Below are 14,969 nucleotides of genomic sequence, written 5' to 3'. Positions count from 1 at the left end.
TTGCAGCTGTTTCTTAAAATTGGTTATTATAATTCTAGCTTGTTGAAATATTTGATTTTTTCAAATTTTATAGAATCGCGCTTCAAGCAATGCAACTGACATAGTAAAGGCATTTCGTTTCCGAAAGATTTCTAGGAGCAATGGGGGTAAAATATAAAAAAAATATATATTCTAAGTATAATATTTGTTTATAAAGTTTCATTGCGCTCACATCTACTGAAAACATGGGGGTGTATTTGTCTTCTATCTTTAATTGAAAATGAGGTATATACATTTGAAAAAGTAATTAAATGTGCGCTTGTATGCTGCCTTAGTTCAAACTGCTCAGGTGTTTTGGCAAAACGAAATGTTTCCAGTCTAGGAATATATAAAACATTTTACATATCAGGGAAACGTTACATAAACTGCACAAAAAATTCCCCTTTTTGCACAAGGAAAGTAATAACTCGGTATGTTTGGTAAATAAATACCACAGCATGAGTACGTTTGCTAAAGACACTGAAAGCCTTTTTATGTATGGAAAATATAAATTAGTATTTAAATTTAAATTATGATAAATTGACCGCACGCTCCTCTAATTAAACTCTTTATTACTTTACTTATTATGACCCTTATAAACCATTCAATTCCTGGCGCTTACCAGATGCAATTCAGTATTAAAAATCTATTTTAAGTGTATTTAGGGATTCGGGGTCACTGATTGTTAATAGATTTGTTAATGTTTAATATATTGTATTTAAATTGACTTAAGGAATTCGACCCGCAAATTGTGAATGCCTGGTGCCACATATTATTTTTGATATCATTTCAGAGAGGAGAATCGACTGCACTTTACCCAAACAAACAAAATGGCGGCCGTACCTGGTGAAGTAAGTTTCATCTAATTATCTTAATTCTAACAGTAGGTATTTATATTTTACTGACCGTTCATATGCGGTCCCTAACAATCCCTGATAAACACACCTTGGTTTTTTATACAGTATATATGCGGTTTTGTTTGTGGAGTTTTGTGCTATTGTTCCATGTTTGTAGTGTTTTGTTTTTGTGTTCTATGTCTTTGGCGTTTACCCTGTGCCATTAAACGGGGTTTATATTGAAATAGTTTGCTACTGAGCTTGTTTCTGTAGTTTTTTCATTTAAATAATGAGAAAGAATTTAAGCCATCAACTTGCTAACCAACTTAAGTATGAGCATGTTTTTGTAGATTTCTCAAAAAAATATTTCTCCTGAACACTTAGTCATGAGAATCGAATCTATGGAAACTTCGGCAAAAACAAAGGATAAGGTGTTATTGTTTATTGTACATAATGAATTTTAAATGTATACAATACATATGTATATTTGTGATTCAACAAGTGATTTAGGGCCCAAATTGAGGAATCTGGGCGGAATTAAGTGGATATCATATTCACAAAGCTTATTATTTTACCTATACAAATCATTTTTTTTTCAAATTTTAACTGAGAAATTGAAGTTTCCGTATAACAGGTATAACAACAAAAAGTGTGTTTCTTGATAATGTTTACTTCTTAATGATTATCAACATATTTATACAGTAAATATATAAACAATTTTACATGTAGATCAATTAGTGCTACATTTAAAGACACACTATTTTAACCTTAATATAAAAAGCATTACAATTGCTACCCTCTGGTGACAATATAAATATGGTTGCTATGGCAATGGTTTTCCTAAAAAAAATACAATGTGTTTTATTTCTTCAAAAAATCATTTTTTGTCATTAATTATTTATTATAAGTTCATCTTCCTTAGGTAACAACAGTGTATCAAGCATCTCATTATTATACTAGTTAATAAAATAATGAGGGAGACTTCGAACATTGTAAACACAAACTAAGGATAAAATAGATCATTTTACCTTTTATATTTAAGTTTGAAACAAGGCATCATTTTGGTGAAAGGTAATCTTTCACTCCAACAATATGTAAGTATATTAAACTAAAAATGATAAGTTACAAGTGTTACCCTCTTGTGACAACATATAAAATGATTGCCATGGCAATGGTGTTCATTATAATTTGTATAAAACAATGTTGTTTTTTTTCAATGAAAATTCAGTTTTTAGTCATAAAATTCTTTTAATTTAAAGGGCAAAATGCAAATAAATTCATGTCCCTAAAATAACAATTGTATTTCAAAGACAGCAATAATATACTAGTAAATACAGGAATGAATGAGACTTCAAACATGTGAAACATGTACTAAAATTAAACTGATCATTTAAAATTGCATCTTCAAGTTTGGAACAGGGTATTATTTTGGTAAAAGGCAAACTTTCACTCCAATTAGATTGAAGTTTATTTAACTTAAAATAATAAGTTGACAACTATCATAATATCTATGAACTTACGGTGATTGTGTGGACAAAAATGATACCAACGCATCATCAATAAGCTATAACTAACTCATCTGACAATGTGTGATTTGCACCCCCATTTTCATAACCCTCAAAAAGGTTGGCTATTATTCTGACATATATTTGAATAATAATATGACTTTGCCAAACGTGATAAAATCAATACTATTAAAATAAATGTAAACCAGTAGCTTAGTTTATACTTCATCATCTCTTTTAAGTTTCCAACGGTGAGTATATATTTTTTTACCCAATAGCATTAACAGACTGATAAAAGAGTGGCAAGAGAAATTAAATTGTTTTAGAAGCCCTACAAAATGATAAGGTTTGATTTTTTAAACATCTGTACACATCTTATTATTAATTTTATTTCTTAGTTCTTATTAATATTTTACTTCTAACATTATGTAAAATTTAGTACATATTGTCAACTTAAAGCAATATGAAAATATTGGTTATTTAATATTTCATACATCCTTTGAACAACAAACAAATAAAAACAAAGACTTGTTTACAACATGTGCTCATGTAAACTTAATGCCTTATTATGACTAATTCTTATATGGCAACTTCACAACAACAAGAAATGCAAAAAGAAATAGCATAACATGAAATCATACATAATCAGGGATAGTTGAATGGGCAAAGTTATTTTTGGTTAAAAGAACTGGTTTAAAACAAAACAAAACAAGAACAGCCTGCTGCATTAATCCTCTGGAACAAATCTCTTACCATTTGGCCTACTTCTTTAAAACAAAAACTGTCACAACAATAAAAACATTGTTCTAAATGATCTTAAAGTCACCAATAACAAGCCTAAAAGCAATCAAATTATTTTCTTTAAAGTTGACACGTTTTGCCATTATTGAACCTTTACTTGAAATAACCGTGATACATTTTGCTTATTTTTTTTCTTTTTCTACATTTCATTACATCAAAACAGCAACATGGGCCATATTAATGACTGAATTGGTTTATCAGTGCAAAAGATGTGTAACTATGTCAGTACACTATTTCTAACACCACTAGATGGTTTGGAAACTGTTGGCTTGGAACATGATGGACTGTTATTGCACAGAGGAGTGATCTCCTCTAACAGGACAGGTGCAAAGACCTTTTTGCATGAAGTTCCTTGATTTTAATTCTCTCTGGCATTTAACCACTGCAGACAGGGCAACATCTGGATTGTCAAATATTCCCGCACAAACTCTATCCCTGGATGTCTACTCGTGATCCTGAAAGACAAGTAACACAAAAAATATAGATAATAATGCAAAAAATGAATAAGTTTACAGTTTTAAAATATTACTAATTCAATTAGTATTTAAAATGACTACACAGCCATTGAATAAAACTGTAACCGAAAGCATTTCTAATAATATCTATCATCTATTACCTTAAATGATCAAAAATCATTCTATATTTATTTTAAGCTCATTAACACCATGATTATGATTTTGTATGTCCAAACCTATGATCAAGAAGGTGGTGTATTTACCAAAAATGGTGGTACTTGGTCAGTCCTGGTATTGGCTTCAACAATTTCTTAAAGAACTCCATCGTATTGGCTGGGTCACGGACTTGGCTGGGTCTTCAATAAGCTGCAGGATATTGTGTCCACCATGGGATGACTTTTGGACAGTGGACCCACCACTCCTTCCATTGTACATTGAATGATCACCATTTCACCTGAATTAAGTTATCTTAGGTTCAAAACAAAATTTGAACAGAACAATCATATCAATATTATTCATATGTAAATTCTGCAAATTGCCGGTCGGGACAGAATTTTGTTGCCTTCTGTGTCGGGAGCAGGACTTTTCAACCCCAAGACTTTTCTACCCCTTCTCAAAACAAAGACTTTTCAACCCTTAGACTTTTCGACCCCTATTTTAAAGACTTTTCGACCCCTAGCTGTTTGGACTTTTCAACCCCTAAATCAAAGACTTCTCAACCCCTAGTTGAAATACTTTAATGGCTATATTGAAGACTTTTCACCCCCTATATCAAAGACTTTTCAACCCCTATTATTTTTTGTCAGCCAGGTGTTTTTCATTGTTTTTTGCCAAAAAAATTAACAAATTGTTATTGAAATACAATTAAAGGTTATTTTGTCTTATTTGTTACACACTTCTCCAAAGTATTGGATGAAATTTACACAAAGGCTTTGCATTGGTTTACTAATAACTTGCTGCCGGCAAATGATGTAAGATTTTGATGCCTCAGGTTACCCGAACAATTATTATATTCTACAGGGTTTTAAATATTTCAGTGAAATCTCATATATTATGTACAAAGTTATGACCATTATTTTGTTCTTGAAATAACAAACTTGAATAATTGCAAAAGAAAATGAATGCAAGGAAGGATTTACAAAACAATCTCCTTATTTTGTCTGTAAAACACCAATAAAAACCTCAAATTGAACATTTATAAAACTTCCATTGCTTTTAAGAGGTCAGTAGTCGAAACATTTTGTTGTAGTACCTTAATGCTATTTAAGTACAGTTTGATGATACATGTAGTTCTTTAAAATGTAATCAATAATGTATTATCTAAAGATTCTGAGATTTGGAGGTATAAATATAAATATATGTTTGTTTGGTTTTAAATCCGGAAAATCATACACAAAATTTATCAAGCTGCTCATAGTTTGGAATGATGGCCATCAGGGTATTACAACCATTTTTTTATTTTTAGTAACAGTGACCTTGACCCCACCAGCCCCAATATCGAACTTGATCTGTATCTTCTGATGTTACACCTGTGTACCAAAAATTGTTCAAATCCGTTTAGCCTTTCATGAGTTATCGTCCAAAAACTGTTTCTCTTTTTTTAGTAACAGTGACCTTGACCTTGGCCCCACCAGCCCCAATATCGAACTTGACCTGTATCTTCTGATGTTACACCTGTGTACCAAAAAATGTTCAAATCTGTCAAGCCTTTCATGAGTTATCGTCCGGAAACCATTTTTCTATTTTTAGTAACAGTGACCTTGACCCCACCAGCCCCAATATCGAACTTGATCTGTATCTTCTGATGTTACACCTGTGTGCCAAAAACTGTTCAAATCCGTTTAGCCTTTCATGAGTTATCGTCCAGAAACCGTTTTTCTTTTTTAGTAACAGTGACCTTGACCTTGGCCCCACCAGCCCAAATATCGAACTTGACCTGTATCTTCTGATGTTACACCTGTGTACCAAAATTTTTTTCAAATCTGTCAAGCCTTTCAAGTGTTATCGTCCGGAAACCGTTTTTCTATTTTTAGTAACAGTGACCTTGACCTTGGCCCCACCGGCCCCAATATCGAACTTAACCTGTATCTTCTGATGTTACACCTGTGTACCAAAATCTTTCAAATCTGTCAAGCCTTTCATGAGTTATCGTCCGGAAACCATTTTTATATTTTTAGTAACAGTGACCTTGACCTTGGCCCCACCAGCCCCAATATCGAACTTGACCTGTATCTTCTGATGTTACACCTGTGTACCAAAATTTTTTCAAATCTGTCAAGCCTTTCATGAATTATCGTCCGGACACCGTTTTTCTATTTTTAGTAACAGTGACCTTGACCTTGGCCCCACCAGCCTCAATATCGAACTTAACCTGTATCTTCTAATGTTACACCTGTGTACCAAAAATTTTTCAAATCTGTCAAGCCTTTCATGAGTTATCGTCCGGAAACCGTTTTTCTTTTTTTAGTAACAGTGACCTTGACCTTGGCCCCACCAGCCCCAATATCGAACTTGACCTGTATCTTCTGATGTTACACCTGTGTACCATAAAATTTTCAAATCTGTCAAGCCTTTCATGAGTTATCGTCCGGAAACCATTTTTGTATTTTTAGTAACAGTGACCTTGACCCCACCAGCCCCAATATCGAACTTGACCTGTATCTTCTGATGTTACACCTGTGTACCAAAAATTTTTCAAATCTGTCAAGCCTTTCATGAGTTATCGTCCGGAAACCGTTTTTCTATTTTTAGTAACAGTGACCTTGACCTTGGCCCCACCAGCCTCAATATCGAACTTAACCTGTATCTTCTAATGTTACACCTGTGTACCAAAAATTTTTCAAATCTGTCAAGCCTTTCATGAGTTATCGTCCGGAAACCGTTTTTCTATTTTTAGTAACAGTGACCTTGACCTTGGCCCCACCAGCCCCAATATCGAACTTGACCTGTATCTTCTGATGTTACACCTGTGTACCAAAATTTTTTCAAATCTGTCAAGCCTTTCATGAGTTATCGTCCGGAAACCATGAAAACCGACAGACCGACCGACCGACCGACAGACAGACCGACCGACCGACAAGCTCACTCCTATATACCCCCTCAAACTTCGTTAAAAAGAAAAAGATATGCTGTTTCAATTAATTTAGGGAGCAGTACCATGTACATGATATGTATTGTGTGAGGATTTCCTTGAAGGAAGATTTATGGCTAATGCACCAGTCATTTGTAACTTTGACTTTCGGTTCAGCCAAGCCCGGGCAAAGTCCCTGCCCTGCGGGGAAGAACTGCTCGTGAAACCCCTGCTAAATGCCCCCGTACCCAAGGGATTCTAGGAGAGGCCCTTTCCCCACTAAATTTGGCGTGAAGACAACACCCGGCACTGCGGGGCAACCTGGAAGGTGAAAACACGACCCATTTCCCCAGCTATCCCCAGTATACCCCTGGAGCTGGGAGGCCGTGGTGACTGGTGCATAAGCGACTAAATAGCTAAATGGACAGTCAAATATTTTATTTATATTTGGGTGCTTTTCAAAATAATGAGGCTTTTTCTTTTATCTATCCTAACTTTTATTCCTTTCACTTTTGGAAAGTGTTTGCAAGCACATTATAGGGCCAATCAATCTTGTCAAGAAAATTGTTGAGTTTCAAATGGATGGCTCAATCAGGAAAAAAGTTGTGTAAAAATATGTTGCTCAATTTGTCCCCTGTGCACCCAAAAAAGTGTGACATTTTACATGAAGACCTTTATTCAAATGTGTTTTATTTTTTGAAACTGAATGATATAGTATTTTGTTATTGTTTTTTATGTAACTTAACCCTTTCTCATTTTAAAAACATACTTCAATTAAAAAAAATATGTATTATGTTAACCAAATTTTAATGTCATATGACGGACCCCCATTCATTTAAAAAAGAAGAAAGAATATTCAATTCACATTGAGAACACTACCATTCCATTTAAGCACTATTTATGTTAAGTTACTATGTTATTTCAATAACATTAACCTGCCAGCTTTATATAAATAACATTGTTTTATTATTTAATACATTATTTTGTCCGTAACTCAGATGCATGACTTATTACCCCAAAATGTCCCCTGTGCACCTTTTCGGTTGTTTGATGTCAGATTTCTATAATTTCTTCAATAAAATGATATTCTGCTGTATTTCCCAGAAAAGAAAGTTACAACAGATGCAAAAACAGTTTTCAGCCTCTCACATACAGAGATTTGAAGCATCTGCATGGTTTAAAGCAATGTCCCCTGTGCACCCTGTTTTAGCAGAGTTCAATAAAATGTCATAAACTAACAAATATGGTGCTATTTCCACATTCTGAGAAGTGTGTTTGTTATATTTAGGCATCACTTGATAGTTTAGCAACTTGATGGTAAGTGTGTTATAAATACTTTTTAATTTATTATTTAATTATAAAGCCATTAAATGTTTACTCTTAAAGGTTTATTGAATTAATTTAAATACAGTTTCAGTATTGAGGCACAAAAGATAACATATTTTGTTTAAATATTCTATTTTGATTTTATCATGACAATTAAAAAACATCAAATCAAATTGAAATTATTCATGTAATGCTATTATATGTTCAAGGTATTATATGCTTCAATTAAGTGCACAGGGGACAATTTTTTTTATATGGATAGCAAATATACCAGATTATAATTTTGTATGTAGGAAATAAGTACCCTTGTGGAAAAACTTGTAGTTAAGCTTCCTTTTCCAAAGAGATCACATAGAAAATATGAAAACAAATGAAGAAAAGACTGTTGAAAACATTAACACAATGAAGTCTAGGATGCGCAAGAAAGAATGACTTAGGAAAGATCAAAAGTTGCAGAAAATGTATGACAGAGATTGAGATACCGAGAAAAAGAGCAGCATTTGCCAGGTTACTGCTCAAACACTAAGAAAGAGGACAAATAGATCCTATATATGATTTACAAATAAAAGAAAAGGAGAAACTTAAGAAGCAGAGGCAGAGAAGAAATAAAATGAAGCGAAATGAGGAAACAACAAAAGTCTAGAAAATGACAGACAGAATAAAAGGAGAAAGGTTAAAATGAGAATGTATGAACACACACAGTTAAAGTAGCATCAGTTCAGAAAAAGCACAACATGCAAAACAACCCCATGGCTTCGGAGGGATTCCATGGCATGGGCCTCCACAATTAACGGTCTGGTAAAAAATGCCACACCAAAGTGAAGGTCTAAAAATAAGTCATGTTGTAGAAAATTACACAATTGGTGATGTCTGTCGGTCATAGTCATAAGAAAAGTAGGCACACCAACTAAATCAGGAAAAAATTAAAAAGGCAGCTAGCTAGTATACACAAGCAATGCTAAGAATATGTGGAGTTGCAAGAAATGTCTTTGACAATTTGAGCGCCTAAAAATGGACCAAAGTAAAACCATGTCAAAGCCAGGTGAATTTAAATCCTTGTGGAAACCAAAAGTTGAGAATTTTCTTGAATTTAATTCTTGAAAAATGCCTAATAAAAAAGATACTATTCTATTGAGTAGGATGCCAAAGGCAAAGAGGCATCTTTTAAATATAGACATGTTCACAAAAGTTTTTTATGGTAACAGGTGCATTGAGACCAAAAACATTATCACACTCTGTGGACATATTTTATTCCATTGTTTAGAAATTTAATTTTGTAGGCTCTAATGTAATCTTTCAAACATTTACAGTATTGTTTCAAGCTTTACTGAAAGGACAGTTCCTCTTATTGTAAATATGTTTACCAAGAATAGTTAAGTTACACAAATAATTACATTATTGAAAAATATTACTTGCATTATGATTTGTCCCCAGTGTGCACCCTTTCCATCACATAACAAAGTACTAAACATGTATGAATTATAGTACTTGATATTACCATTGATGATATTTTCTTATTTTAAGACTCAATATGAAGTAATAAATGTTATATATGTGATTGTTTGCTGTAAGTTGTTCTCTTAGCAACTATTTTCCATTTGCATCATTACATGCTGTTGAATTTTGAGGAAATTGTTGTGAAAAATGTGATACTGAAGAAATTTTGAGGAATACACTCTATCATATACACAGAAATGTCTTAGGTTGATCACAAATAGTTTTTTTATTAATATAAAAGTTATTATAAATGCATATTATATTGACTTTCAATATGTGTCCTCTGTCCACCGAAAAATAGTTCAATTTTGAAATGAAAAATTTTGGCAATTGTAAGTTACAATACATTCTTGAAATTTGGTATGTGGTCTATAAAGATGCATAAGGTGAGGTTAATGTACATGTAGATTTTTTCCTTATTTGATTCTTGTTTTTATTACAGCAAAAACTTTGAGAGGTAACAATTTATTTTTGGTTTCAAATTTAGACAAAATGTGTTGATTTTTTTTATTTTTCTTAAACAACTGAGTTATTATGCACATGACTACACACAGGTACCAATTACTGATTATATAATTCAGAAAAAGCATATGATTTATGCTTGGTTCTTGTCGTACATGTAAGACACTTTTTATAAATCACCCATATTGTAAGAAATGTTCACAAAATTTGGATTTAAGGTCAAAATATTTGTTTATTTGTATTTCCTGATACTTTCTCAAAGCTATTTCTGTGTAATTTGAAGTATTTACTTTCATGTAAATAGGTGACTATCATGAAAACTGGGTTTGAATTTTCAACCCCAGCTGAGTATGTCACATTTTTGCCTCATTATTTTGAAAAGCACCCATTTATGAATTATTGTACAGTCGAAACTCGTTGGCTCGATATCTCATGGCTCGATAATCTCATTGGCTCGAACCAGATTAAAAGGTCTGATTTTTTTTACTTTTTGTTCATATAAAATTTGATCGCATGGCTCGATATCTTGAGGGTCAATATTTCTCCACGCTCGAAGTCATTTTCGCGGTCCCAATTTAGAATTTCACACTTTGTTTTGTATTCTTGGGTCGATGTCATTTTCGCGGGTTCAGTTAAGAATCTCACACCTTTATTTGATTGCTTGGCTCCATTTAGCACAAGGCGCTAATTGATTAAAATTGCTTGACTGGTATTATAATTATTATTAAATTTAAATGGTTAAACAGGTTGATTTAACATGCCATCACATTAAGTTCTGTCTCTAATTGTTATCCATCTATTAATTTCTATGCATTTTGATATACCTTATGAGCTATAGTTGTGTAACCCACTGTTTAAAATTGGTTGTTTGTTGTTTTCGCATAACTGTATTTTAATAATAATTTAAAAAAAATAAAAATATATTTTATATGTATGGAATAAGTCATGCTACGAACTTCACGATTGTAATTATGTCTAATAAATACTCTTCGCTTCCCTTGCGGAGATGGCGTAGCCAATAACAAACAATGTAAACAATACTTTTTGTAACTAATAAAAAAATAACATTCTGTAAGCAATCCCGCTTGGCTGGATATTCTCGAAGCTCGAAGTATTTTGGCCGGTCCCTAGAATATCGAGCCATCGAGTTTCGACTGTATTATCATGTGTTTTATGTATGTATATTTTTTATGTATTACATATTTTCTGTCTGTTATATTTTTAGTCTTAATATATTCTTGATTTTTAAAAGAAATTTAAAAAAAAAATCTTTACTGATGTAGTTATTTTCTTTATTTTCTTCGGGGGGGGGGGGGGGGGTTGAAAAGTCTTAGCACCTAAAGGGGTTGAAATGACAAAGGGGTTGAAAAGTCTTTGATTTCACAAATGACAAAGGGGTTAAAATGTCTGGGGTTGAAAAGTCTGACAGCCTCTCAGTCAAACAGTGTCAACTTTCCAATATAGAATGGGGCTTAATTTATCAACAATTTCAAGTTTATTATCCAGATCAGCGTGAAAATAATTAGTTTCCATTAGAACATAATGATTGTTGTTGGCTGCCCACGTATTTTTAATTAATTAAAACGATACACTGCATGATAAAACATAAAAATACGTCTGGACATAAGTGTTGACTTTTACAGTGTCTGCCATTTTGACTTCCGGTTCAAATTTATTTTGCACTTTTCGCAATGTAAAACTGTCAGTAGTCAATAATATGATTATTTCCCTGATGGTTTGAATGTATTAATATGAAAACATGTACATACCTTTGTTTTATTCCATAAATTCTGCCAAATTCTCGTGTTAAAAGTCAATAAACACGCGTATGCCTTTTGACCTCAATGTTTATCTTACGAAAAAATGAGGTCATGAGCAATCTTAAACAAAGGGAGATTACAACAACGAAACGCAAGTAGATGGGAATTAATTTGTTAAAACCTTAAAGTAAAAGGCCAAATACAACTATTTGTAATATATAAACTACCGGACAGCTCAGCAAAATAAAAATAGACGCTTACAAATGTTTGTTTAGTGGAAATAAAAGTTTATTGTGTTAACTCAGGTTTGAAGTTGTCCGTTGATGTTCTCGGAAACGAGGTTACCTCATTTGGACCCAAAATCTCAGAGTGCGTCACATTTATTATATTTTCCTTTTCAATCCTATTTCAACATATGCAAATAAAACGTCACACTCATGCATATCAAAATCATTTACCTTAATAAATTTCCTGTTTACGCACTTGGTAATTACATTTTTGCACTTGGATTGAAAGGGAGGCTGCTTTATAAACTCGGAAACGTAGAGTAAAAATACTCGAACAGTTGATTTATAGATGTATGCATGTTCTAAATCTAATTTTGTATAAAATGTATTGATTAATATATTACCGCACATGTACATATTATTTGTATTTGTTTAAGACTTGAATAAAACCGGCCAACTAAATGATATTGAAATTCAAAAATGCTAGCTAATCTATGAAAACAAATGTATTGGTTAATATATTAATTACCGCACATGTACATATTATTTGTATTTGTCACCACTGTGCTCTTTATGCCTCATTGGTCTACGACCTTCTGGTATATTATGAATAAAACTTGAATAAAACCGGCCAACTAAATGATATTGAAATTCAAAAATGCTAGCTAATCCATGGAAACAAATGCATTTTTTAGAGAACAATGGTATCATTTAAAATACAACTGACTAAAAAGGTCTTAAAGTTGAAAAAACGAAAAAAAAAACACACGTTAAAACGCAAGTGTCACTTATTTTACCTTTCTCTTGATCTGCCACCATGTTGTTTGATTTTGCACGCGGAAACGGTTGAAAATGACGTCAAATACTTAATGACGTATGCTAAGGAATCCGACGTTAATTCCCGCCAAAATAACGTTTATAACGAGTATTTCGTCGTTTCTGTCGCAAATTTAAGTTACACATCATCTTCATTTTGTTTTTGGTAGAAAATGGCCACTAAAATGATGCGTTAATGAAGAGTTGTTTAAAATTATTGTGTTTGAAATAGAGGGAACAGATGCGCATTTTATTTCTAGGTATATGCAATTTATCATATTTTCCTTTTTGAATCCTATTTCAACGTACAGTATGCATAAAACGTCACAAACATGCATATCAAAATTATTTACCTTAATATCTTCCCTTTATACGCTCTAGGTAATTACATTTTCGCACTTAGATTGAAAGGGAGGATGTTTTATAAACTAGGAAAAGTAAGAGTTCAATAACTCGAACAGTTTATTTATCAATGTATTCCTGTTCTTTATCTAATTTTGTATAAAATGTATTAGTTAATATGTTACCGAACACGTACATATTATTTGTATTTGTCACCATTGTGCACTTAAGACCTCATGGGTCTACGACCTCCTGGTATTATATATTATAAATAAAACTTGAAACTTGAATAAAACCGGCCAACATAATGATATTGAAATTCTAAAATGCTAGCTAATCTATGAACAAAACTGCATTTTTAGCCCGAGAACAAAATCCACAAGCACTTGTGGATTATTATAGACGCTTTTGTTCAAAGAACACGGCATAATAATGAGTGCTAACTAGTAACTAATTTAACACAAATTAAATGATAAATTAGAATTTGCTGTGGTGGTGGTGCTGCTGTTGCTGACGACGACGACGACGATGATGATGATGATGATGATGATGATGATGATGATGATGATGATGAGATGACGGTGATGATGATGATGATGATGATGATGATGATGATGATGATGATGATGATGATGATGATGATGATGATGATGATGAGATGACGGTGATGATGATGATGATGATGATGATGATGATGATGATGATGATGATGATGATGATGATGATGATGATGATGATGATGATGATGATTCGACGTCAGACGTATTGCATTTTGGAAAACTGTTCGAAGATACTGTTTTGACTGGTTGGCTTTATTGTATAAAGACAAGTCATAATTTAAAGATGCACTCTTACTCTAAAATAAAACTTACCACAATTAATAATATTGTTTTAATATTCCAAAAAGGATGAAAAAAATGTCAAAAACAATGGTTCTTATGAAGGATACCAATGAACACACATTCAAAGGTGAAACAGACATCTAAGAAAAAAAGATGTCAACCCCGCCCCCCATTTAAAAGAAAATGGGATGGAAATCTAGCAATTAATTTATATTGGCCTTTGCAGATTATTTCTATTCATTCGCTATATACTATGGGAAACATACCTTCTTAACTGGTTGACTTCGACATGCAGTGCCAACGTTAGTATAAGACAATTATTAGTAATTATTAGACAATGCGTTTTGCTGTGTACGCTGCCGCCGACTGGCATAGTTGATGCTTGCATAATGTTTGATGACTATATTATTGCTGTTTACTCTAAAATAAAACGTGAAAGTTTATTGGGTTCATTATTTTACTGACGCGTATATAACGGCAACATAACAAACCAGTACCCTGTGTCTACAGAGGTCATCTTAGTCACGGAACACCATGGAAACATAAGTTGGCCAGGGCAAGGGCTCACTTTGTCACGTCCAGTTATACCGTCTTAAACCACAGGGGCTAGATCTTAACATTATATATTGTCATGTGTGTGTGTGTGAGCGTGTGTGTGTGGGGGGGGGGGGGGGGAGGGGGGATAGAGATGGTATACATAGTCAAATATCGATGCATGTTCCACTTTTATACCTTTTAGTATGTCAGGATAATGTTAATTCCAATTTCTATAATAACTAATGATGACGAATAAAAAAAACCTTTTTAATCGATGTTTTGGAAACTGATATGATAACAAACTAGAGATGCCTTCATGCGCGTAGCTGGCGAGTAGCTGCATATACGCGAGTACGCGGCTGAATACGCATGCTTCTAACAAAACAAAAGTTGCAGTTTGCGTACATGATCCTAAATATGTCCATTTTCCAGTATTCAATAAAGCACCTCAGAACGCCTTAATTGCACCAGATTG

The 14,969-nt window shown here is 33.0% G+C and overlaps 1 long non-coding RNA gene across 1 annotated transcript; it reads right to left on the bottom strand.

Annotated features, from left to right (window-relative positions):
* Positions 1 to 1,313: 1,313 nt before the first annotated feature.
* On the bottom strand, positions 1,314 to 11,846 carry LOC128206383 (uncharacterized). The gene is made up of 3 exons (XR_008256455.1): positions 11,740 to 11,846; positions 3,879 to 4,069; positions 1,314 to 3,615 (listed from the first exon to the last, which is right to left on the bottom strand). It is a non-coding gene; the product is annotated as an uncharacterized LOC128206383 (long non-coding RNA).
* Between the last annotated feature and the right edge of the window lie 3,123 nt (positions 11,847 to 14,969).

The sequence above is a fragment of the Mya arenaria genome, chromosome 10 (genome assembly GCF_026914265.1).
Source record: "Mya arenaria isolate MELC-2E11 chromosome 10, ASM2691426v1".
Classification (NCBI taxonomy): domain Eukaryota; kingdom Metazoa; phylum Mollusca; class Bivalvia; order Myida; family Myidae; genus Mya; species Mya arenaria.
This window is presented reverse-complemented; position numbering and strand designations above follow the sequence as displayed.